The sequence below is a fragment of the Lagenorhynchus albirostris genome, chromosome 8 (genome assembly GCF_949774975.1).
Source record: "Lagenorhynchus albirostris chromosome 8, mLagAlb1.1, whole genome shotgun sequence".
Classification (NCBI taxonomy): Eukaryota; Metazoa; Chordata; class Mammalia; order Artiodactyla; family Delphinidae; genus Lagenorhynchus; species Lagenorhynchus albirostris.
The window spans coordinates 11,021,656-11,047,496 of NC_083102.1; the positions used below are offsets into that span (position 1 = coordinate 11,021,656).

A 25,841-nucleotide genomic window follows, 5' to 3' on the forward strand; every position below is an offset into this window, starting at 1 on the left:
AAGGATATATTGCATGGCACAGGTAATTAGACCCATTTTCTTGTAATAACTTTTAATGGAATCTGTAAAAATATTCAGTTGCTAAGCTCTACACCTGAAATTAATATTGCATTATAAATCAACTATACTTCAGTTAAAAAAAAAAACTTCTAGAAGAAAACATACACAGTACTCTCTTTAACAATGGTCTTAGTGATTTTTTTGGATGTGTCCCCTCAGTCAAGGGAAGCAAAGGCAAAAATAAACAAATGGGAATGCACCAAACTAAAAATCATTTGCACAGTGAAGGAAACTATCAACAAAATGAAAAGGCAATGTACTAAATGGGAGAAAATATTTTTCAAATGATATATCCAATGATGGGTTAATATTCAAAATATACAAAAAACTCGTACAACTGAACATCAAAAAATCACACAACCTGATTAAAAAGTAGGCAGAGGATCTGAATAGACTTTTTTCCAAAGAAGACATACAGACAGTCAACAGGCACATGAAAAGGTGGTCAACATCACTAACCATCAGAGAAATGCAAATCAAAACCACAATGAGAGATCATCTCAAATGTGTTAGCATGGCTATTATCAAAATGACAAGAAATAACAAGTGTTGGTGAGGATGTGGAGAAAAGGGAACGCTTGTGCGCTGTTGGTGGGAATGTAAATTTGTATATCCATTCTGGAAAACAATGGGGAGACTTCTCAAAAAATTGAAAATAGAACTACCAACCATAAACAAGACGAAAAGACAACCCTCAGAATGGGAGAAAATATTTGCAAATGAAGCAGCTGACAAAGGATTAATCTCCAAAATTTATAAGTGGCTCATGCAGCTCAATACCCAAAAAACAAACAACCCAATCCAAAAATGGGCAGAAGACCTAAATAGACATTTCTCCAAAGAAGATATACAGATGGCCAACAAACCCATGAAAGGATGCTCAACATCACTAATCATTAGAGAAATGCAAATCAAAACTACAATGAGGTATCACCTCACACCAGTCAGAATGCCATCATCAAAACTCTACAAATAATAAATGCTGGAGAGGGTGTGGAGAAAAGGGAACACTCTTGTAGATTGATACAGCCACTATGGAGGACAGTATGGAGGTTCCTCAAAAAACTAAAAATAGAACTACCATACGACCCAGCAATCCCACTACTGGGCACAAACCCTGAGAAACCCATAATTCAAAAAGAGTCATGTACCAGAATGTTCATTGCAGCTCTATTTACAATAGCCAGGACATGGAAGCAACCTAAGTGTCCATCGACAGATGAATGGATAAAGAAGATGTGGCACATATATACAATGGAATATTACTCAGCCATAAAAAGAAATGAAATTGAGTTATTTGTAGTGAGGTGGATGGACCTAGAGACTGTCATACAGAGTGAAGTCAGAGAAAAATAAATACCGTATGCTAACACATATATATGGAATCTAAAAAAAAAAAAGTTCTGAAGAACCTAGGGGCAGGAATAAAGACGCAGACATAGAGAATGGACTTGAGGACATGGGTAGGGGGGAGGGTAAGCTGGGACGAAGTGAGAGACTGGCATGGACATATATACACTACCAAATGTAAAATAGCTAGCTAGTGGGAAGCAGCCACATAGCACAGGGAGATCAGCTCAGTGCTTTGTGACCACCTACAGGGGTGGGATAGGGAGGGTGGGAGGGAGATGCAAGAGGGAGGGGATATGGGGATATATGTATATGTATAGCTGACTCACTTTGTTATAAAGCAGAAACTAACACACCATTGTAAAGCAATTATACTCCAATAAAGATGTTAAAAAAAAATCGAACTACCAAATGATCCAGCAATTCCACCTCTGGATGTTTATCCAAAGAAAACAAAAACACTGATTTGAAAAGACATGCACACCAACGTTCATAGCATCATTATTTACAATAGCCAAGATATGGAAGAAACCTGAGTGCCTATCAAGAGATGAATGGATAGAGGCGATATAGTATATAGACACAATGGATATTACTCAGCCATAAGAAAGAATGAAACCTTGCCATTTTTGACAACATGGATGGAACTAGAGCTATTATGCTAAGTGAAATAAGTCAGAGAGAGAAGGACAAATATTGCATGTTCTCATTTATATGTGGAATTTTAAAAACAAAACGAATGAATAAACAGAAACAGAGATATAGATACAGAGAAAAAACAGGCGGTTGCCAGAGGGGAAGGAGGGAGGGAAGAGGAAAGAAATAAGTGATGGAGGGGATTAAGAGGTACAAACTTCCAGTTGCAAAATAAATGGTTCATGATACGAAATGTACAGTGTGGGGATATATAGTCAATAACAATATAATGTATTTGTATAGTGATAAATTGTAACTAGACTTAGGCTGGTGAACATGTTGAAATGTATAGAAATATCAAGTCTCTATGTTGTGTAGCAGGAACTAACATAGTGTCATAGGTCAATTATACTTCAAAAACAACCAACTAACCAAACTCACAGAAAAAGAGATCAGGTTTGTCGTTACCGTATATGGGCTGGTGGGGACTGGGGGAATTGGGTGAAGGCAGTCAGAAGTTACAAACTTCCGGTTCTAGGATAAATAAGTACTAAGGATGTAATGTACAATATAATAAATATAATTAACACTGCTCTATAGTATATATGAAAGTTGTTTAGAGAGTAAATTCTAAGAGTTCCCATCACAAGGAAAAATTTTTTTTCTGTTTCTTCGATTTTTTATCTCTATGAGATGATGGATGTTTACTAAACTTATTGTGATAAAAAAATTCACTTTGTATGTAAGTCAAATCATTATGCTCTATATCACAGAGCTGTATGTCAATTATATCTCAATAAAACTAAAATTAAAAACTATAATGGCACAAATGCAAACTTTGAGGGAATTATTTTGGAGTATTTCCCAGCATGATAAAAGTTATGATCCCATGAATGCAGACAACTCAGCAAATCAGAGGCAGGATAAGTGTAACCAAAACATCGCTTGGGGATATTATAGTCACACTTCTGAAAACCAAAGAGAAGGTATTCTCAAATCTCAGAGAAAATAATTATGCCCATTACCATCAGGGAGCATTTCTTTCAGGTGGGAAAAATATTTTGTTTAGTGTTTCTTGCAGTGCACCTACTGGCAATAAACACTTAATTTTGTTTGGTTCTTTTTTTTTCTTCTACTGGATAATTGGGATATGGTCCTTATCTGTTATTTCTCATTTGGACTTATTTCCCAGTAAATATAGGCAAATTCAGGCTCTCAGAAATTTCCTTTAATTGGCATTTATTCACCCTTTCTCTGTTCCCAGCTGTAGATTCAACTACTAATTTCGTGTAAGTTAATAAGGGATGTAAAAGCATCATTCAGTCTACCGAGCTCCTGTGCTTTAGAGTAGGAGAGTTATTTGTAAGCCTTACTCATAATGATTACTGCTTTCAATATTCACTGTTAAGTCTTGCCTCAGGGTGAAACATAAGAGATTTAGAACAAGTATCCACTCTTCCTCCCTCCAAAATACAAAATGACAACCCTGAACTGAAAATCAACAACTCTAAAAATGAAGTTGATAAATTGTATTTAATTAAATTTAAAAACTGTTGCTCTGTGAAAGGCACTGGTAAGAATATAAAAAGTCAATACACATACTGGAGACAATCTTTCCTCATATAGGAAAAATGACTTGATTCCAAAATATACAAAGAACACTTAAAGCCAAAACCCTAACAGACATCTATTCAAAGAAGATAGACAGATGGCAAATAAGCATAAGAAAAGATGCCACATATCTTTGTCATCAGGGAAATGCAAATTAAAACAACAATGAAATATCACTACATGCCTAGTAGAATGGCTAAATTCAGAATATTTAGAACACCACACACTGATTTGGAAGTGAATCAACAGGAACTTTCATATACTGCTGGGGGGAATTCAGTTTCATTCATTGCAAAATGGTACAGCCACCTTGAAAGGCAGTTTGACAACTTCTTAAAAAAATAAACATACTCTAATCTATGATATACCAATTGCACTACTAGGTATTTTTCCAAAGGATCTGAAAACGTAAGTTTACATAAAAACCTGTACAGAGATGTTTAAAGCAGTTAAATTCATAATTGCCTAAATTTGAAAGCACTCAAGTGGTCTGTCAGTTGGTAAATGGATAAACTGTGGTGCATCAAGACGACAGAATCTTATTTTGCACTAAAAAGAAATGAACTATCAAGCGTATAAAAAAAGACGTAGAAGAAACTTAAATCCATACGACTGAGTGAAGGGAGTCAATGTGAAAAAACTACACACTTTATAATTCTAACTATATGACATTCTGAAAAACCAAAACTATGGAGGCAATTAAGAGATCAGTGGTTGCCAGGGATTAGTAATGAGGGAGGAAGAAGAGGTGATTTTTTAGGGCAGTGATACTACTCTTTATGATAGTATAACAGTGGATGCACATAATTATACACTCGTGTAAACATAGAGAATATACAACACCACGAGTGAAAACTTATGTAAGGTGTGGACTGCGGGTGATGATGTGTCAATGCAGGTGGATGAATGATAATGAAGGTGCCACTCTGTGGGGAGATGGTGATAATGGGGGAGGTTTTGCATGTGTGGAGGCAGGGGGTATATTGGTTATCTCTGTACTTGCCACTTAATTTTGCTGTGAATCTAAAATTACTCTAAAAAATAAAGTTTATTACATAAAAATGGGCAAAAATGTAGAGACACCTCACCAAAAAAGATATACAGGTGGCAAGGAGGCACTTGCAAACACACTCAACATCACATGTCATCAGGGAATTTTCTATTAAAACAAGAATGAGATACCACTGCACATCTATTAGAATTGTAAAAATTCAAAAATCTCTGTATTACTGTAAAAAGTTGGGTGCTTGCTATGTTTCTCAGTGGTCGAAACGTGGAGTCCAAACTGCCATTATTCCCATTCCCATCAGGGCTCAGAGTCAGGCATGACAGAAATCATGCTCGCAGGCTCCACCACCACCCGAAAAGCTAGAATGTGGTAGGCACGGTCTACTCTTCTCTTTCCCTCTTGACAAAGAGCTGGGAGTTGGGAATTTTCTCCAGATCCTAACACAGTGGGTCAGGGAGGCGAGGTGGATATGGCAATAAAATGCCATAACTTTGCCTAAAAGCTTCACTCTATCTCTTCTTGGCTTTGTGCTAGTCTGGGGTGCTGCAAACTCCTATGTGGTTTCTGGTGTTCTCTGAAAGGCAATTTGATCTATATTATGTCATCTTCATGGAGGAAGGGGGGGCTTGGGGATTCCTATTCTCCCATCTTTGTGATGTTACTCTTAGATAATTCTCATCCTTAAGTCATGTATTTTGTTGGAAAATTTTCTTGAGCTCTAGGGGAAAAATTCACTAAACTATAATTGTGCCTTGTGCCATATTGTTCTACTTTTCTGCAATACTCTGTGGAAAGCAGCCTTCACTTGAGCATCCCTTACACTGTAGATGAGGGGGTTGAGCAATGGGTTGAAGACAATGTAAAACAGGAAAAGGATCTTCAGCTGCTCCTCTCATTGACTATTGCCGGGGACCATATAAACCATCATGGCGATGCCAAAGTAGAACCCAACCACACACAGGTGGAAGGAGCAGGTGAAAGAGGCTTTCTTGTGGCCCTCCTCTGACTGGATCTTCAGGATGGCCCAGAGGATGCGTACGTAGGAGACCAGCATCAGGGAAAGGGGCGCAGTTAAGATAAACACACCGTCAGCAAAGAGGAAAATTTCATTGATCCAGGTTTCACCACAGGTCACTTTGAGGACAGATCAGATTTCACAGAAGAAGTGGTTCACCTTCTGGGGCCCACAGAAGGGCAGCCTTCGAAAGAGACTTTCTTGTACTAGGGCCAGGGAAAATCCACGTGGCCAGCAAATGATGGCCAGGAACGTGCACGCTCTCCAGTTCATGATGACAGTGTACTGGAGGGAATGGCAGATCGCCACATACCTGTCACTGGACATCACCACCAAAGTCAGGTGCTCTACGGAAGCAAAAGCCAATAGAAAACCATCTGCTTGGTGCATGAGAAATAGGAGATCGTTTTTTTGTGTTTCACTAGGTTTTCCAGCATATTGGGTAAATTGCTGGAAGCATAGGATACGTCAGTGATGGCCAGATGAGAAAGGAAGGACTACATGGGGGAGTGCAGTCTGGGGTCTAGGCAAATGAGTTCCAAGAACATGCCATTTGCCAGCAGGTTGAAGATATAAAATAGGAAGAAGATAACGAAGAGGAAAAATTCTATGTCTTCACTGAGCTGGAATCCCACCAGGATGAACTCTGTGACCCATGATTGGTTCCCCTCCATTCTGTTTTTTATATGTAAATTTATTTATTTATGGCTGTGTTGGGTCTTCGTTGCTGCGCGCGGGCTTTTCTCTCGTTGCGGTGAGCAGGGGCTACTCATCATTGCGGTGCACGGGCTTCTCATTGTGGTGGCTTCTGTTGTTGCAGAGCACGGGCTCTAGGCGCAGGGGCTTCAGGCTCTACAGTGCAGCTCAGTAGTTGTGGCACACAGGCTTAGTTGCTCCGCGGCATGTGGGATCTTCCCAGACCAGGGCTCAAACCCGTGTCCCCTGCATTGGCAGACACATTCTCAACCACTGCGCCACCAGGGAAGCCCCCCCCCCGCCTCCATTCTTAATGACAGTCTGTAAAGGACTAAAGTGTGGTGGAAAGGTCAGAGCTGGATAACAATGAAAACTGGAGTTATTTATCTGAAGTGAATTCGGAGTAGGCTTCTATGCTTGTCCCTACTTCACTGAGTTTTTTCTTCAATATTTCTCTGCCTTTTTGTTTTTCTTACTTTTTATTCTAAAGTAATTCAAAATTTCAGATAAGTATCAGGAATTATAAACAATACTAGTATATACACTTTACCAATTTTTTTCATGTTTGCTTTATCATTTTTCTCTGTATATATTTTGTTAATTTTCTCTGGACCACGTAAGAGTTAAGTGCAACCATAAGGCCAGCTTATCCCTAAACTGTTTATTATTTCCAAGAACAAGGATATTCACTACTTTATTTTCAGTATAATTACCAAAATCAGGAGATATTAACATGATTCACTATTCTAGGCATAGCATTTTCAGCCCCTCTGGTCCAAGATTGAAATCCAATAAAATATATTACCTCCTCTAATCTGAAATCGTTATTCAGTCTTTCTTTCCTTGACACTGATATTTTTGACGGGGATTAGTTCTTGTTTTGTATAATGTCTCTCAATTGGGGTTTTCCATTGATTGTCCATGTTTTAAGTTCAGATTATAAATTTTTGGTAGCAAAAAATATATCCTTCTTAATCTTAAAGCCTCTCATGAATACAGAGATACTGTTAATTACTCTCAATATAGGTGATGCTAATGTGGATTACTTGGTTAAGGTGGTGTCTCCAAGTTATCTCCATTATAGAGTTATTAATTCATAATTTTAAGTACTTTCTTCCTGCTGGCTTAACAAATTATCCATACCCATCTTGTAGATTTCTCACTTCAGCTTGGAATCAGTTATTTCACCAAAAATATTTGGTTCCTTACTGAAGAATCATATTTTCAAAGCAGTATCTGGATTTATTGGACGTAAAGTAATATTTTTATCAGGATTGTTGCCAAATTGCTAATATCTTCATTTAATAGAGAGCGTATATAATTTGGGAGAGTACCTAAGTTGTTCAGGGGTTAATGGATTCTCAACTTCACTTGCCTAATCCTAATACACCCTTACTGACTTCTTTTGGAAAACACCACTAATATAACATTACCGTTAAAGAAAATGATATCAATATTATATGGTAGTTTTTTTAGGCAAAAGTACATTTAGAATTCAAAATTATCTTGTTTATACTTTTTGTTTTTCTTTGTATTTAGCTAATTATAGGCTCTTAGAAATTTTACACTTAATAAAGTTTCAGTAGTCTGGTTCATTGTGTGAACAAAGTGGCATCTACCTCATGAGATTTTGACATCAAGTTTTCCTAAGTCTTAGAGAAACACAACATTCAATAAAAGGCTTAAGAGATAATACATATGTGAAATCTATGGCCAACAGTGATCATTGCTAATAACTTGTACATATAGTTTTCCACTATTCACTCTACTTATATTTTCATATACTTAAAATTATATAAACATTATTCTTTCATTTAAATATTATGTACATCTTCTATGTCAAAATATTTCCATACAATATACTTTAAACATTTGCATACTATTTTATTGCATACAAATATTTAAAGTGATTTAATACATTACCTTCTAACTAGGTTGTATGTACTGTAATGCCATTGATTAAATTTTATACATATATTTTTGTGTATCTTTTATTATTTTCTTGTCATATACTCCTAGACACGGAAGTTCTCAGTCAAATCTCCCTCTCTTTCTCCACCTATCATCTTTTTATCTATATCCACCACCATCATCGTCTATAAAAAGCAAACAAGCCCAAAAAAATCAAAAAACATCATCACTGCAAGAAACCATTAAATGGTAAAAGATTTCTAATTTAACAATCATGATTCTAATCTCAAGTTCAGCTTTCCGATGAAGCTGTCCCACTTCAACCTTTCTATTTTATCATGTTGACTCTTTTTTTTTTTTTTTTGCGGTACACGGCCCTCTCACTGTTGTGGCCTCTCACGTTGCAGAGCACAGGCTCCTGACGTGCAGGCTCAGCGGCCATGGCTCACGGGCCCAGCCGCTCCGCGGCATGTGGGATCTTCCCGGACCGGGGCACGAACCCATGTCCCCTGCATCGGCAGGTGGACTCTCAACCACTGTGCCACCAGGGAAGCCCTATCATGTTGACTCTTACACTTTAATACAATTTAGTCAAACCTGGTATAAAATGCAGTTCCTTAGGTTCATCCTCATCTCAGCTTCATAGTAAATCCCAAGGAAGAACAAGAATAGTTCATGGAAAGTGCAACTTCATGAAGTCTAAGTATCATCTGACTACAAAAGATGTAGCTTCTTGTTTACTGGGTTAAATCTGTCCTCTTAGTCTACACATAACCTTGAGCTATCTACTCTGATTACAAATTTATGATTAAAATCGTATTTGTCTGTGTTTCTTACTGCCCAGGATCCAAATGGTTCCATGTGGAAGTAACTATCTCAACACCCACTATTTAGCGTTTCCCCCCTAGACATCTTTTTACATAATTTGATTTAATTAACCCTACCCTACAAATTTCTCACATTGCTTCTAACCTATTGTTTCTTCTTAATTTCACTTTGGGGCTTGAAGAGACACTCCTGTTTCCTAGATGAATGACAAGAAGGAATGACTTGACATTTAAGACCTACACCATACACCACACAGAGATGTCTTTACAAATATAGTCATCACAAGTTAAATAATATTTTAATATAATTAACACCATGGCTTTTAAATACAAAATATTGCAAACTGTGATGTGACTTTGATCACTCATGGCCAAAGCATGGTTTCTACAAAACTAACGTATTCTCAGATGATATGACATAAATCTCTTAAGATAGATGATACATATAGTTTTAATTCATACTTTTGGACTTATGGAAGTATACTTTGGAAGTAATTAGTAATTAAAATATTCTGGAAATTATATATCCCTGTGAAGAATATCAGGTTTAGGCAAATGTAAATTTTGAAGCAGGCATATATTGAGCTGGAAAATGCATATGGGTCATTCAAAAGTACTAGTATGGCTACACACTATGCTTATTCACTAATCTCATTATATAAGCGTGAAGGGGTGTCCTAGAGAGCAGTGAAGACATAAGGCTCCTCATTCGAGGGATTTTCTTGTAGCCCGTAATCAATTAGTGTACAAAGAAAGACGGCAGTCTTGCTTATTCCTCTCATCACTAAATGTCTATGTGACAAGAAGTCTATTAAGAGGGTCTTATTCTTTAAACATTTTGAGTTATGATTGGCATATAAAAAGCTGCACTTACGTAATGTATACAAGTTGATGACCTTGGAAATAAGTATTACCAATGAAACCATCACCATAATCTGTTACAAACATATCCATTACCTCCAAAATTTCCTACCACCAAGAGTATCTTTCTCTGTCCCAGGCAATTAGAGGAGATTACTATGAAGCATAGATTAATGTAACAGGCTTGGACAATTATGACAGTAAAAAGAGTCATAATCTCACTAGGAAGATCAATGTAAAAAATCAAGATGAGGTGGGGTTAATACCAACTGTCATTTATTTTAAGTGAGATGACTTAAATGGTTGTAACAGCCTCATGAGTGGGTACTATGTCATGTACATGCTTTATGTCTCATATAATAACTTGTAGAATTCTAGATAAAATAGGCACTCAACAAGTGTGAGCTAGTACGGGAGAAGAATTACAAGAAGGAATAATAAGAAAACTAATCTCCACATTTTGAAGTGGAAAGTCAAAATAAAGGGTTGAAAATTGAAGTATATGGTTTACAAACATTAAAGACTGAAATTTCATTTTCTGTGCCAATTAAGGTGTAACCAATACACCCTTCTAGCCACATGTAAACTTTATTTAAGACCATTCTAAATAAAGGATGGATTAGGGAAGGGGGGAGGGGCGAGATAGGGGTAGGAAATTAGTAAGTGCAAACTACTATGTGTAGAATAAATAAGCTACAAGGATATATTGTACAGAACAGGGAATACAGCCAATATTTTATAACTTTAAATGATGTATAATCTACAAAAATATTGAATCACTGTGTTGTACACCTGAAACTAACATTGTGAATCAACTATACTTCAATAAAATAATTCCAAAAATAAATTTCAGTTTTTACTGACAACACGCTTATGCATGTTGAAAATATTAAAATCTCTGTAGATAATCTATTTTACCAAATAAGCAAATTTCTAAAAATCTGGAAGATGCCTAACATTTTATGGAATGAATGTTTTGTAAAGATTATAGATCTCTCCAAATTAATCTATAGGTTCAATGAAATCTAAATCAGAAATTAAGGAAGGTTTTTTTATGTGCAGAAATTGAATAATCTTATTTATAAGTTTCATGAGAAATTATGAAATACCAAGAAGAGTCAAGTCGATGTTGAAGCAAAATGAAGGAAAAGGACATACTCTATGAAATACTGAGACCTATAGAGTTACAGTGACTTTATACAGTCAGTCAATGCTGTAATGGGACATAGATAAGTAAATAGACTTGTGAAATAGCATGGTTAAACCAGAAATACAGACATGCACATGCCATCACCCCACAAGCACACTGGAAAGGCAGTGGTGTTTTCAATAATAATGCTGGATCAATTGGCTATCTGCGTGAAGAAACTAAAGCAAAACAGGTAGGTAACAGATCTAAGTATGAAAGATAAAAATAAGCTTTGTAGAATATTAAACAATGGCATATAGTTATGACCTGGGAGTTAGTGGAACTGAAACAGCATAAAAGATTTATAAAACTAAGAAATAAACTGCTATTTATCTAGAGGCATAAATAAGAGAGTGAAAACACAATCCACAGAATAGAAGGAAATATATATAACATGTATAATAAATTCAGGGCTCATATTCAGAATATAAAAGAATTTCTGCAACTCATTAATGAAAAGATAGATAATCCAATTTCAACTGGGCAAAATACGTGAACTTACATTTCACATGAAAACTCATCTAAATAACCCACAGCACATTAAGATATTAAGAGATACTAAATTTCCTAGGTCACCAAAGAAATAAAAATAAAACTCACAAGGAATGGCTAAAATTCACAAGTTTGAAACTACGAGGCCTTGGCAAGTGTACAAACCAGGGATACATTACTGATGAGAATGTAATTTAATGCAACCATTTTGGAAAACTCTGGAAGTATATACTGTTTTCAAACATATGCATAACAATGACCTATGGATTCTACTTCCAGATACATCCAAATAAATGTGTGTATACACATACATAAGTTATATACATATATAGATTTATACAAAGATTGTATATATATATATATAAAGATTGTATATGAATACTTAAGATGATTATAATAACTTTTTTCCTATCTTCCAAGGGAAAAATTTATCTTAGCTTATAAAACAAGATTGAAACATGGACTTATCTCTTTCCTTGAACTTACAATCCATGTGAGCAAATAAATATTTCTTGCAGGGGTTCCTATAATTAGTTTTAGATATGTATGGTTTAATTTATTTATTCCTAGAAAAATTAAGTTTGGGGAAACCACTTGATGAGAATAATCTGGACAGTATCTCTTTACAAAGTCACTTTGTAGAAATAAAAAATGACAGTCATAGGCACATTCCCAAAATTGTGTGATCAACACTGAATTCCGTAAAGAGTTCCCTGATTTCAAAATCTATGAGCATCAAGAGGAGCTTCAAGACGGCGGAAGAGTAAGACACAGAGATCACCTTCCTCCCCACAAATACATCAGAAATACATCTACATGTGGAACAACTCCTACAGAACACCTACTGAACGCTGGCAGAAGACCTCAGACTTCCCAAAGGGCAAGAAGCTCCCCATGTACCTCGGTAGGGCAAAAGAAAAAAGGAAAAACAGAGACAAAAGAAAAAGGACAGGACCTGCACCAGTGGGAGGGAGCTGTGAAGGAGGAAAGGTTTCCACACACTAGGAGCCCCTTCGCGGGCGGAGACTGCACGTGGCGGAGGGGGGAAGCTTCGGAACCACGGAGGAGAGCGCAGCCACAGTGGTGCGGAGGGCAAAGTGGAGAGATTCCCGCACAGGGGATCCGTGCCTATCGGCACTCACCAGCCCGAGAGGCTTGTCTGCTCCCCGGCCGGGGCGGGCGGGGCTGGGAGCTGAGGCTCGGGCTTCGGTCGCAGCGCAGAGGACTGGGGTTGGCAGCGTGAACACAGCCTGAAGAGTCTAGTGCACCACGGCTAGCCGGGAGGGAGTCCAGGAAAAAGTCTGGACCTGCCGAAGAGGCAAGAGGCTTTTTCTTGCCTCTTTGTTTCCTAGTGCGCGAGGAGAGGGGATTAAGAGCGCTGCTTAAAGGAGCTCCAGAGACGGGCACAAACCACGGCTAACAGCGTGGACCCCAGAGACGGGCATGAGACGCTAAGGCTACTGCTGCCGCCACCAAGAAGCCTGTGTGCGAGCACAGGTCACTATCCACACCTCCCTTCCAGGGAGCCTGTGCAGCCCGCCACTGCCAGGGCCCCAGGATCCGGGGTCAACTCCTCTGGAAGAACGCACGGCGCGCCTCAGGCTGGTGCAACGTCACGCCAGCCTCTGCCACCGCAGGCCCGCCCCGCACTCCTTGCCCCTCCATCCCCCCCGGCCTGAGTGAGCCAGAGCCCCCGAATCAGGGGCTCCTTTAACCCCGTCCTGTCTGAGCAAAGAACATATGCCCTCAGACGACCTACACGCAGAGGCGGGGCCAAATCCAAAGCTGAACCCTGGGAGCTGTGCGAACACAGAAGAGAAAGGGAAATCTCTCCCAGCAGCCTCAGGAGCAGCGGATTAAATCTCCACAATCAACGTGATGTACCCTGCATCTGTGGAATACGTGAACAGACAAGAAATCATCCCAAATTGGAGAGCTGGACTTTGGGAGCAACGAGATATATATATATATTTTTTTTCATTTTAATAACTTTATTTTATTTTATCTTCTTCTTTCTTTCTCTCTTTTATTTTTCGCCCTTTTATTCTGAGCCATGTGGAGGACGGGCTCTTGGTGCTTCAGCCAGGCGTCAGGGCTGTGCCACTGAGGTGGGAGAGCCAAGTTCAGGACATTGGTCCACCACAGACCTCCAGCTCCACATAATATCAAATGGCGAAAATCTCCCAGAGATCTCCATCTCAACGCCAAGACCCAGCTCCACTCAACACCCAGCAAGCTATAGTGTAAGACACCCTATGCCAAACAACTAGCAAGACAGGAACACAACCCCATCCATTAGCAGAGAGGCTGCCTAAAATAAGGCCACAGACACCCCCAAACACACCACCAGACGTGGATCTGCCCTCCAGAAAAACAAGATCCAGCCTCATCCACCAGAACACGGGCACTAGTCCCCTGCACCAGGAAGCCTACACAACCCACTGAACCAACCTTAGTCACCGGGGACAGACACCAAAAACAAAGGAAACTATGCAACTGCAACCTGCGAAAAGGAGACTCCAAACACAGAAAGTTAAGCAAAATGAGAAGACAGAGAAACACACAGCAGATGAAGGAGCAAGGAAAAACCCACCAGACCTAACAAATGAAGAGGAAATAGGCAGTCTACCTGAAAAAGAATTCAGAATAATGACAGTAAAGAGGATCCAAAATCTTGGAAATAGAATGGAGAAAATAAAGAAACATTTAAAAAGGACCTAGAAGAACTAAAGAGCAAACAAACAATGATGAGCAACACAATAAATGAAATTAAAAATTCTCTACAAGGGATCAATAGCAGAATAACTGAGGCAGAAGAATGTATAAGTGACCTAGAGATAAAATAGTGGAAATAACTGCTGCAGAACAGAATAAAGAAAAAAGAATGAAAACAATTGAGGACAGTCACAGAGACCTCAGGGACAACATTAAACACACCAACATTCGAATTATAGGGGTCCCAGAAGAAGAAGAGAAAAAGAAAGGGACTGAGAAAATATTTGAAGAGATTATAGTTGAAAACTTTTCTAACATGGGAAAGGAAATAGTCAATTAAGTCCAGGAAGCACAGAGAGTCCCATACAGGATAAATCCAAGGAGAAACATGCCAAGACACATATTAATCAAACTATCAAAAATTAAATACAAAGAAAAAAATTTAAAATCAACAAGGGAAAAGCAACAAATAACATACAAGGGAATCCCCATAAGTTTAACAGCTGATCTTTCAGTAGAAACTCTGCAAGCCAGAAGGGAGTGGCAGGACATATTTAAAGTGATGAAAGAGAAAAACCTGCAACCAAGATTACTCTACCCAGCAAGGATCTCATTCAGATTTGACAGAGAAATTAAAACCTTTACAGACAAGCAAAAGTTAAGAGAATTCAGCACCACCAAATCAGCTTTACAACAAACGCTAAAGGAACTTCTCTAGGCAGGAAACACAAGAGAAGGAAAAGACCTACAATAATAAATCCAAAACAGTTAAGAAAATCGTAATAGGAACATACATATCGATAATTACCTTAAATGTAAATGGATTAAATGCTCCAACCAAAAGACATAGACTGGCTGAATAGATACAAAACAAGATCCATATATATGCTGTCTACAAGAGACCCACTTCAGACCTAGGGATACATACAGACTGAAAGTGAGGGGATGGAAAAAGATATTCCATGCAAATGGAAATTAAAAGAAAGCCGGAGGCTTCCCTGGTGGCACAGTGGTTGAGAGTCTGCCTGCCGATGCAGGGGATGCGGGTTCGTGCCCCGGTCTGGGAGGGTCCCACATGCCGTGGAGTGGCTGGGCCCGTGAGCCATGGCCGCTGAGCCTGTGCGTCTGGAGCCTGTGCTCCGCAACAGAAGAGGCCACAACAGTGAGAGGCCAGCGTACCACAATAATAAAAAAAAAAAAACCTGGAGTAGCAATTCTCATATCAGACAAAATAGACTTTAAAACAAATACTATTACAAGAGACAAAGAAGGACACTACATAATGATCAAGGGATCAATCCAAGAAGAAGATACAACAATTGTAAATATTTATGCACCCAACATAGGAGCACCTCAATACATAAGGCAAATACTACCAGCCATAAAAGGGGAAATCGACAGTAACACAATCATAGTAGGGAACTTTAACACCCCACTTTCACCAATGGACAGATCATCCAAAATGAAAATAAATAAGGAAACACAAGCTTTAAATGATACATTAAACAAGATGGACTTAATTGATATTTATAGGACATTCCATCCAAAAACAACAGAATACACATTCTTCTCAAGAGCTCATGGAACATTCTCCAGGATAGATCATATCTTGGGTCACAAATCAAGCCTTGGTAAATTTAAGAAAATTTAAATCGTATCAAGTATCTTTTCTGATCACACGCTATGAGACTAGATATCAATTATAGGAAAATATCTGTAAGAAATACAAACACGTGGAGGCTACACAGTACACTAAATAACAAAGAGATGACTGAAGAAATCAAAGAGGAAATCAAAAAAATACCTAGAAACAAATGACAATGAAAACATGACGACCCAAAACCTATGGGATGCAGCAATAGCAGTTTTAAGAGGGAAGTTTATAACAATACAATCCTACCTTAGAAACAAGAAACATCTCAAATAAACAACCTATCCTTACACCTAAAGCAATTAGAGAAAGAAGAACAAAAAAAACCCAAAGTTAGCAGAAGGAAAGAAATCATAAAGATCAGATCAGAAATAAATGAAAAAGAAATGAAGGAAACGATAGCAAAGAGCAATAAAACTAAAAGCTGGTTCTTTGAGAAGATAAACAAAATAGATAAACCATTAGCCAGACTTACCAAGAAAAAAAGGGAGAAGACCCTAATCAATAGAATTATAAATGAAAAAGGAGAAGTAACAACTGACACTGCAGAAATACAAAGGATCATGAGAGATTACTACAAGCAACTCTATGCCAATAAAATGGACAACCTGGAAGATATGGACAAATTCTTAGAAATGCACAACCTTCTGAGACTGAACCAGGAAGAAATAGAAAATATGAACAGACCAACCACAAGCACTGAACTTGAAACTGTGATTAAAAATCTTCCAACAAACAAAAGCCCAGGACCAGATGGCTTCACAGGCTTTACAGGCGAATCAAACATTTAGAGAAGAGCTAACACCTGTCCTTCTCAAACTCTTCCAAGATATAGCAGAGGGACGAACACTCCCAAACTCATTCTATGAGACCACCATCACCCTGATACCAAAGCCAGAGAAGGATGTCACAAAGAAAGAAAACTACAGGCCAATATCACTGATGAACATAGATGCAAAAATCCTCAACAAAATACTATCAAACAGGATCCAACAGCACATTATGATCAAGTGGGGTTTATCCCAGGAATGCAATATGCAAATCAATCAACGTGATGCACCATATTAACAAACTGAAGGAGAAAAACCATATGATCAACTCAATCGATGCAGAGAAAGCTTTTGACAAAATTCAGCACCCATTTATGATAAAAACCCTCCAGAAAGTAGGCATAGAGGGAACTTTCCCCAACATAATTAAGGCCATATATGCCAAACCCATGAATGAAATTAGAACACTCCCTAACACCATACACAAAAATAAACTGAAAATGGATTAAAGATCTAAATGTAAGGCCAGACACCATCAAACTCTTAGAGGAAAACATAGGCAGAACACTCTATGACATAAATCACAGCAAGATCCTTTTTGACCCACCTCCTAGAGAAATGGAAATAAAAACAAACAAATGGACCCAATGAAACTAAAAAGCTTTTGCACAGCAAAGGAAACCTTAAAGAAGACTAAAAGACAACAACCCTCAGAATGGGAGAAAATATTTGCAAATGAAGCAACTGACAAAGGATTAATCTCCAAAATTTACAAGCAGATCATGCAGCTCAATATCAAAAAAAGAAACAACCCAACCCAAAAGTGGGCAGAAGACCTAAATAGACATTTCTCCAAAGAAGATATACAGATTGCCAACAAACACGTGAAAGGATGCTCAACATCATTAATCATTAGAGAAATGCAAATCAAAACTACAATGAGATACCATCTCACACAGGTCAGAATGGCCATCATCAAAAAAATCTACAAACAATAAGTGCTGGAGAGGGTGTAGAGAAAAGGGAACCCTCTTGCACTGTTGGTGGGAACGTAAATTGATACAGCCACTATGGAGGTTCCTTAAAAATCTTAAAATAGAGCTACCATATGACCCAGCAATCCCACTACTGGGCATATGTCCTGAGAAAACCATAATTCAAAAAGAGTCATGGGGCTTCCCTGGTGGCACAGTGGTTGAGAGTCTGCCTGCCGGTGCAGGGGACACGGGTTCGTGCCCCGGTCCGGGAGGATCCCGCGTGCCACGGAGCGGCTGGGCCCGTGGGCCATGGCCGCTGGGCCTGTGCGTCCGGAGCCTGTGCTCCTCAACGAGAGAGGCTACAACAGTGAGAGGCCCGCGTAATGCAAAAAAAAAAAAAAAAAAAAGAGTCATGTACCAAAATGTTCATTGCAGCTCTATTTACAATAGCCAGGACATGGAAGCAACCTAATTGTCCATCAACAGATGAATGGATAAAGAAGATGTGGCACATATAAACAATGGAATCTTAGCCATAAAAAGGAATGAAACAGTTATTTGTAGTGAGGTGGATGGACCTAGAGACTGTCATACAGAGTGAAGTAAGTCAGAAAGAGAAAAACAATGACCACCTAGAGGGGTGGGATAGGGAGGGTCGGAGGGAGGGAGATGCAAGAGGGAAGAGATACGGGGATACACATATATACGTATAGCTGATTCAATTTGTTATAAAGCAGAAACTAACACACCACTGTAAAGCAATTATACTCCAATAAAGGTGTTAAAAAAAATCTATGATCAATTTACATTACTTAATTTGCCTCTATCATATGAACGTAATGGTATCAATGAGAATTTTTAAAACTGTAATGTAATATATTCTGTTAACCTAGTATTTTGGCGCTGGAATACCCAGACTTCTACAAATATCTTTAATATTTGTAAACATAAAAATCACCATGTCAAGTTCCTATCCATGTTCGAAATTGCCTGGGTTTGTGAATATCTTTTCCCATCATGAATTAAGTAAGTCTAAATATTGCCTCCAGTTAAAAGATATATCTTGGTTTGGGTTCCCTCAGAAGCCAACCCTGGGACAGTTATTCAACTACAAGTAGTTTTGGGAAACCAATCTCGGGAACTATAAGTAGACAGATGAATGGAAAAGGGGCACAACCGAGAAAAGACAGCCACTGAAGGTTGGATGATCAAAGGACAAAATTGTAGTAATTGAAGTTAGACCCTAATGGAAAAATCTTGGAGCCAGCGTACCATATGTATCACCAACTAGTATCTGTTATTGGATGAGCGCCTTGAGGTGGATGGACCAAGTAACAGGGCTCCTTTTCCCAGAGTAATAGGCTAGTAAAGTGGCTCTGGTTTCCAGAGAACCTGCCCAGGCAAAGAAATGCAGATGGTGGCATTTGGAAGTCAGGCTAGTGTACACTGAAGTGGGAAGGCAAGGTTTTATGTACAGGGCACCCACAGTATCAGCTACAGAATCCCTGTCTGTACATCACCTCTGTAATCCAAAATTTGATTGGACATAATCAGGCAGAGGAATAGGTGTGGTTTCCTGGCTCTAAATTGAAGAGGATAATTACAAAAATTTAATAAATATATTTTTTCTAATGATTTTTTAAATTACAGTAGCATAATTATCCACAGTTAAGTTGAAACAAAGTTTAGTTTTTTAATGTCAAAAGTTGGCTTTAATTATACTCAACATACTAGCCTCCTTTATGTTATGTATCTTGGCCCTGAGGAATTTTATAAAATCTCTCTATTTGGACAAAATGTAATCTAAAGGATACTATCTAATATTAGCTCTGTTACTCACTATAAATGAGAAAAGCTATTTAAGTGCATTAGTAATATGTTGAGAATGATGTGGTAAATCTATGTAAATGAATTAAAGTTTCTGGTCTATTTATCACATGAAAAGTGCTCAGCAGATTTTTCAGCAAGAAGGCACATTTAGGATGGGATACAGATAATGTGTACAAAGTCCTATTTCAGGGGCATTCACCAAGGAAGACAGTCATCCTTCAAAGCCTGAAACTGCAGAAAAGTCTAATTTTTAATCATTCCCATTGGAGTAAAATAATCAAACACTGATTTCAAACATGAGCCCTAAAAAAAAATCAAACGGGCAAATACAGCATATTGTAGGCACTGATTTATTAATTTTTTTATAATGACAAATCTCTGTATTTTGTGCCAGGCAGAATCGATCAGCAGTTTTTCCTTTCTTTTTTCTTTTTAAATTGAAGTATAGTTGATTTACAATATTATATTAGTTTTAGTTGTACAGCATAGTGATTCAATATTTTTATAGAATCATTCATTTACTTCATTTAAAGTTACTATAAAACGATGGCTGTATTTCCCTGTGCTGTACAATAAATCCTTGTTGCTTATCTTTTTTATACATAGTAGTTTGTATCTCATAATCCCACACACTAGAGATTTTTCTATTTAATGATAATTTAAGAGTTTCTCATGCAGGTTGAGTCAGTCAGGTAGTAAAATGATCCTAAGGCTCTCACTCACCCTGTTTCACTGCATGTCCCTGATATCCAAGATTTAGGTACTAATGTTACAGTTAATGGTAGCATAAACATCAAATGTTATTAATGTCAGCACGAGCATTAAAAGCCTCCATGGTGGCTGCTGGTTTAACTGCTAGTTCTGGTGTGCCCTCCTGTCCTGTGCTGTCTGCTTAAGGACTTTAGCAACTTAGTTTAATGCGGCATCTGACTTCTATACAAATTCATATATTTACAGATAAATCAAAACTCCAGTAGTTTTTTCCTCTACAAGCAGTAGTACCCTGACAAACACTACCTGATTCTTTGGCTCTCAGACTTGCGCTCTCAAATGCCCCTTTCTTCATCTTGTCTCCTTGGAGCTCCCAGTTACCTGATATTAGCTTCTATGTCCAGCTCCCCATAGATTCAATATCTCTAAACTTTTTCTATATTCCTGGCATGTTGTTTTTATAGACTAAAAGAAGATATTTGTCATATTGTACATTATATAAGAATATACCTTATGGGAGATTCAGCTAATACATTTAAATTTCCACATAATTTTAATACATGCTTAAAATGTGTATTTAATTAAGAAAATAGCATTAATAAACACTGTAAGTTGATTGTAAGAGGGCTTTTTCAATATTTATTATTCCTGGAACTTCTCCCATCCTACCTCACATCTACAGAGAATAATCACTGCTTTCCCTGACTTACTGCAGAAGTGAAACCCTTTTTTTTCACACCTAGTACAACCACAGAGGACTCTGACTTACAAGCTCTAGGGGCTACCTAGGTTACCTTTCCAGTAATTTCCTGTTAGCAGATCATTAATTCTTACCTTTTACACAGCAAAAAGCTAGGTTAATATGAATATGAAACCCTTGTTAGCCTCATAAATCGTATCTTGAATCTTATGTATTAGAATGCTAAAATATGGATGAAAAAACCAAATTATTGCAGTTTAGAGGAAGGTATTAGAAATCCTATGCCTCATTAAACATTACCAACACTAAAAAGATTCTCCTGATTTTCTTCTGCATGATGTAAAAATTTAAGAACACTATATTTTCATTTGTCCCATAATTCTTTTAATTAAAATTTTTTAATTTCATTTTTTATTTGAATTTTATTTTTTTATACAGCAGCTTATTAGTTACCTATCTTATACATATTAGTGTATATATGTCAATCCCAATCTCCCAATTCATCACACCACCACCAACACCCCCGCCACTTGCCCCCCTTGTTGCCAATATGTTTGTTCTCTACATCTGTGTCTCTATTTCTGCCCTGCAAACCGGTTCATCTGTACCATTTTTCTAGATTCCACATATATGCATTAATAAAAGATATTTGTTTTTCTCTTTCTGACTTACTTCAGTCTGTATGACAGTCTCTAGATCTATCCATGTCTCTACAAATGAACCATTTTGTTCCTTTTTATGGCTGAGTAATATTCCATCGTATATATGGACCACAATTTTTTTTCAGTTTTTTTTTAATATCTTTATTGGAATATAATTGCTTTACAATGGTGTGTTAGGTTCTGCTTTATAACAAAGTGAATCAGCTATACAGACACATATATCCCCATATCTCCTCCCTCTTGCATCTCCCTCCCACCGTCCCTATTCCACCCCTCTAGGTGGTCACAAAGCACTGAGCTGATCTCCCTGTGCTATGTGGCTGCTTCCCACTAGCTATCTGTTTTACATTTGGTAGTGTATATATGTCCATGCCACTCTCTCACTTCGTCTCAGCTTACCCTTCCCCCTCCCCGTGTCCTCAAGTCCATTCTCTACATCTCTACATTTCCTATCTACAAGTCCTTTTCCTCATTTATAAGCATATTCGATGGGTATTCCTTCATTCAGTCAGTCATTTTTTCATACATGCATTCATTCAAAAATACTTACTTCACTATAGTACTATTCAAACACTAAGGGTAAAGATCAATTGATTACTAGAATGGACAGAAATATTGTTTTCTTAGGCTATTTAAAAAGTTTAAGTTTCTTTTAACATTATTTACACGAGCGTTTGAAATATTGAAGTTTCTCCTAATAATGTCAAAGTGATATTAAAAATTCTATACTGTGACTAAATATTGTATATGTAAAATAACATGGTAATCTGGTTGGCTTTGTTCCCACTGCCCTGGGAGATGAGTATGAACATGCTCAAAAACATTGATTGACAAGACGTTGCGTGTTTATGCCTAGTTCAGTTTTAGGTATATGGAGATTTTAAAAGAAAAAGGAAGTAGAGAAGAAGGGAGGGAGAGGGAGAGAGTTGACGGAGAGAAAACACAGGGAGGAAAAGAGAGAAGATACAGCACCTCTCCCTTCACTTCCTCACTATTACTTTACAATTCCTGCAGGGGGAGTCGGGGGGTGAGGCTGTTGGGGGGGGTGGGGCGTGGGGCATATAACACAGGAAAGGGGAAACTGAGCGCTGGAGAGCTACAAAGAGGTTAAAACCAAAACTGCTTCCGAAAAGTTGATAGGATTCAGATGGTTGGTGTCAAAGACGGAACTAAGTCTGGGGCACAATTTTAAAAGGCTGTTTATTTGTAGACGTTAGGCTCAAACTCATCTGCTGTTGCTTTTATGTCAGTAGGGGTACAAAATTGTTAGCAAGGACAGTAAGTTCTTTACAGTAAAAAAAGGAAACACTGAGACAAGTCTCTGATTGGCAAACATTCTACTATGGTGGGAATTTTTTTTTTTTTTAATAAGAGGGAGAGTCTTTCTAATTGGGTTTTAAGGACATTTGGTAGCTCTTGGTTGGCTGCAAGGAGGTAAGGGAGCAGTTTAGGGACACTCAAAGGCAGAAGGGTTGTCCAATGTTAGAGAGAAGTATTTTCTGTGTTCCATTTCTTGAAACAAGTGGTTGGTTGAGGTGTTTCTGGGGGGTCAAACTGCCACAATGGTCCTCACAGGGCTGGTGGCAGGCAGCCCTGTGCCATGGCAGGCAGCTGTCATTAGGAAAGAGGTGGAGACCACTCCAGCATGGAAAACAACAGGAATGAAGACATGAAGTGATAATCAACAAACAAGGGGTCTCGCTATTTAAACAGTGAGAAGACCACCCTAATGAGAGGTCATGAGAAATGAAACCTGTGCCACCGGAAGATGAAATTTGAATGCCTATGACTACAGTTTGGGTTTGATGGACTAGACCTTTGGGTATCATTTACAGGGTTTTGAAAACAAGTGTGAATAAAAAACCAAAAATTTAAAGAAGGTTATGAGAGAGACATTAATAAAGAGAGACCAAGTGACTTATAAGGGAATCACTACTAAGCACAGAGATGTTACTTTGCAAATAATTCTGGCCTTAATGATCCACATGTTCTTTGTGGGAAAGAAAAAAAAATGCTTAGCATTTAAGCCTTGGAGAAAAATACACACACACACAATTTCTGAATACCAGAGACTGAGGGAAAATTCTGCCCATCCTAACTAGCGGAAAATACAAAGCTAACTCCAGGGATGAAGAGTTTGTACAGATTAAGAAAAACACTTAAGTGTTACATGCTAATCGTAGGAGCCCATTTTTAAGAAATTTTCTCAGGACTCTTTGAGTCAACTAGTTAAAAACAGCTATACAAGAGAAAGCCTTCAGAAAAGAAATAGCTTTTTCTACAGCTAAGAAAGTAGGGTTTATTCACAATGTGTGTTAGTGAATTTTATTTTTTAAGTTCATGAATAAACAGAGACTTTAACCAAATGTTTCAGATTTGTGTTCTATTCGCCATGTAAATGGCACAAGTTACCAAAGTTATTATCAATGCATCCCATTTCCCTCCAGGAGAGATTCAAACCATTCATTAACAAAGTTAAAAAAAAAAACAACCTCATCTTGCATGAAATAACCACTGTCCCCTTTTGTGGACATCCTCCGAGCACTGATACCTTTAAGCGCCCAAGAGCAGTCTCCCAGTTATAAAGAAGCCATATTAGGGTTGCCCTTTGAATAACACGAACTACACCCTAAAATAAAGGAAGATTTTGGAGGTGAAAGAAGTTGCAGGCACTTACCTTCAGTCTTTCCCTCACCCCACTGCAGATTCAGAGCTGGAACGGAAACTCGGCTACCTTGGGAACGCTGAGGTTTTCGGTTGCTGTACTTCTCAAAGACCATACTTGACTGAGATCATTGGTGACTTTGGGCAGCAAGCTTAGCAAAATACTGGATGTTTCTACCGAAGTTCCATGGTCTTTTATGACGACTCCTTTTTAGAAGAGCTCTCCCACCTACAGTCTTCCTTCTTTTTCCGTAAGCACAGCACCCTCGGGCTGCTTTCCCGCTGCCTAAATCGGCCCGTGGTTGAAGCGTTTCCTCACTACCCAGATTAAAAGACAGGCAGCTCCCACAGAGCTGTAACTGGCTATTTGATTAAAACTGGGATTTTTTTTACCCTTATTGGGAACATCAGAATCACCTGATGCCAAATCACAGCACCTGATTCTGATGTCGGTGTGGTGCCGAGTCCTGGCCTGTCACGCTCCCCGTGTGCTGCTAAGGACAGTGCTGAGGCTGGGAACATCGGTCAAAACAACTTCAAGGATGTTACTAGGTGTTGTGGGGAATGGGGGTGGGGGAGGAGTGATGTTTGTAAAAGTTAAACCTATTCCCCAAATAACCTCTTACTAGGAGAACCTTCAGGAGGATCGTTTTGATCAAGAGAACCTGCCCCTTCTTAGATCTATACCACCTGCAGGAATTTTAAAATGGGGAGAAGGAATCTACCTTACAGTCAAATTGCATTTGTTTTCCCCACCCCTTCGTTCTATCAAACAAGGCATTTAGGGATGGGGGGATGGGACTCGATTTTAGGAGCCAACAAAGACACTTCTGGGTCAAGCCTGGATCTGTCTCCCTACCCCTTACCCTGGAGAAATTTGCTGAAGCTCAAGTAGGGGAGAGTGTCTTGACCTTTTCCTAAGGGAGTTTTGAAATATGTTCAACCAGTTCTTTTTCCAGTTTACATTGATACAATCCAATCCTTACAAAAGGTGCCAGATGACAGAATCAGAAGGGGCTTCTCTGGGTGAGAACCTACTTACCACAGGGAACTTCCCACCGAGACCCTCCAGGAACCTTCCAGACACCCTCCCCCACCACAGCCTTTAACCCTCTGTCCACTCGGCACTTTCCCCTCCAGTCTGATAGTCTCCTAGCAACATGCATTTGGATCATACCCCTCTCTTAGTACACCCCCTCTCCTGGGGGAGGGAAAGCTTTGGTGTTTGGGGGCAGAAGAGAAGACGTGTGTCTGTCCTGAAGGTGATGGTCACGAAGGGATTTTCCTTTGAGGTAGCTTATCTCGTGGGTTACTCCTTGCCTGGCACCGTCTGCATCAGCCAGAAACTTGTTGGAAATGCAAAACCTCACAGAAACTCCAGAGTGGAGCCCAGCAATCAGAATTTTAACAAACCCTCCAGGTAATCCTGGTGCAAACTCAGGTGTGAGAACCACTGGTGTGTCGTGTCTTCTGTGTTCTTCTCCTTTCCAAGTTCGAGAGAGAG

General features: G+C 38.6%; 1 pseudogene; it reads right to left on the reverse strand.

Annotated features, from left to right (window-relative positions):
* Window positions 1-5,405: 5,405 nt before the first annotated feature.
* LOC132524955 (olfactory receptor 2A2-like) lies at window positions 5,406-6,355 on the reverse strand (annotated as a pseudogene).
* Window positions 6,356-25,841: the final 19,486 nt, after the last annotated feature.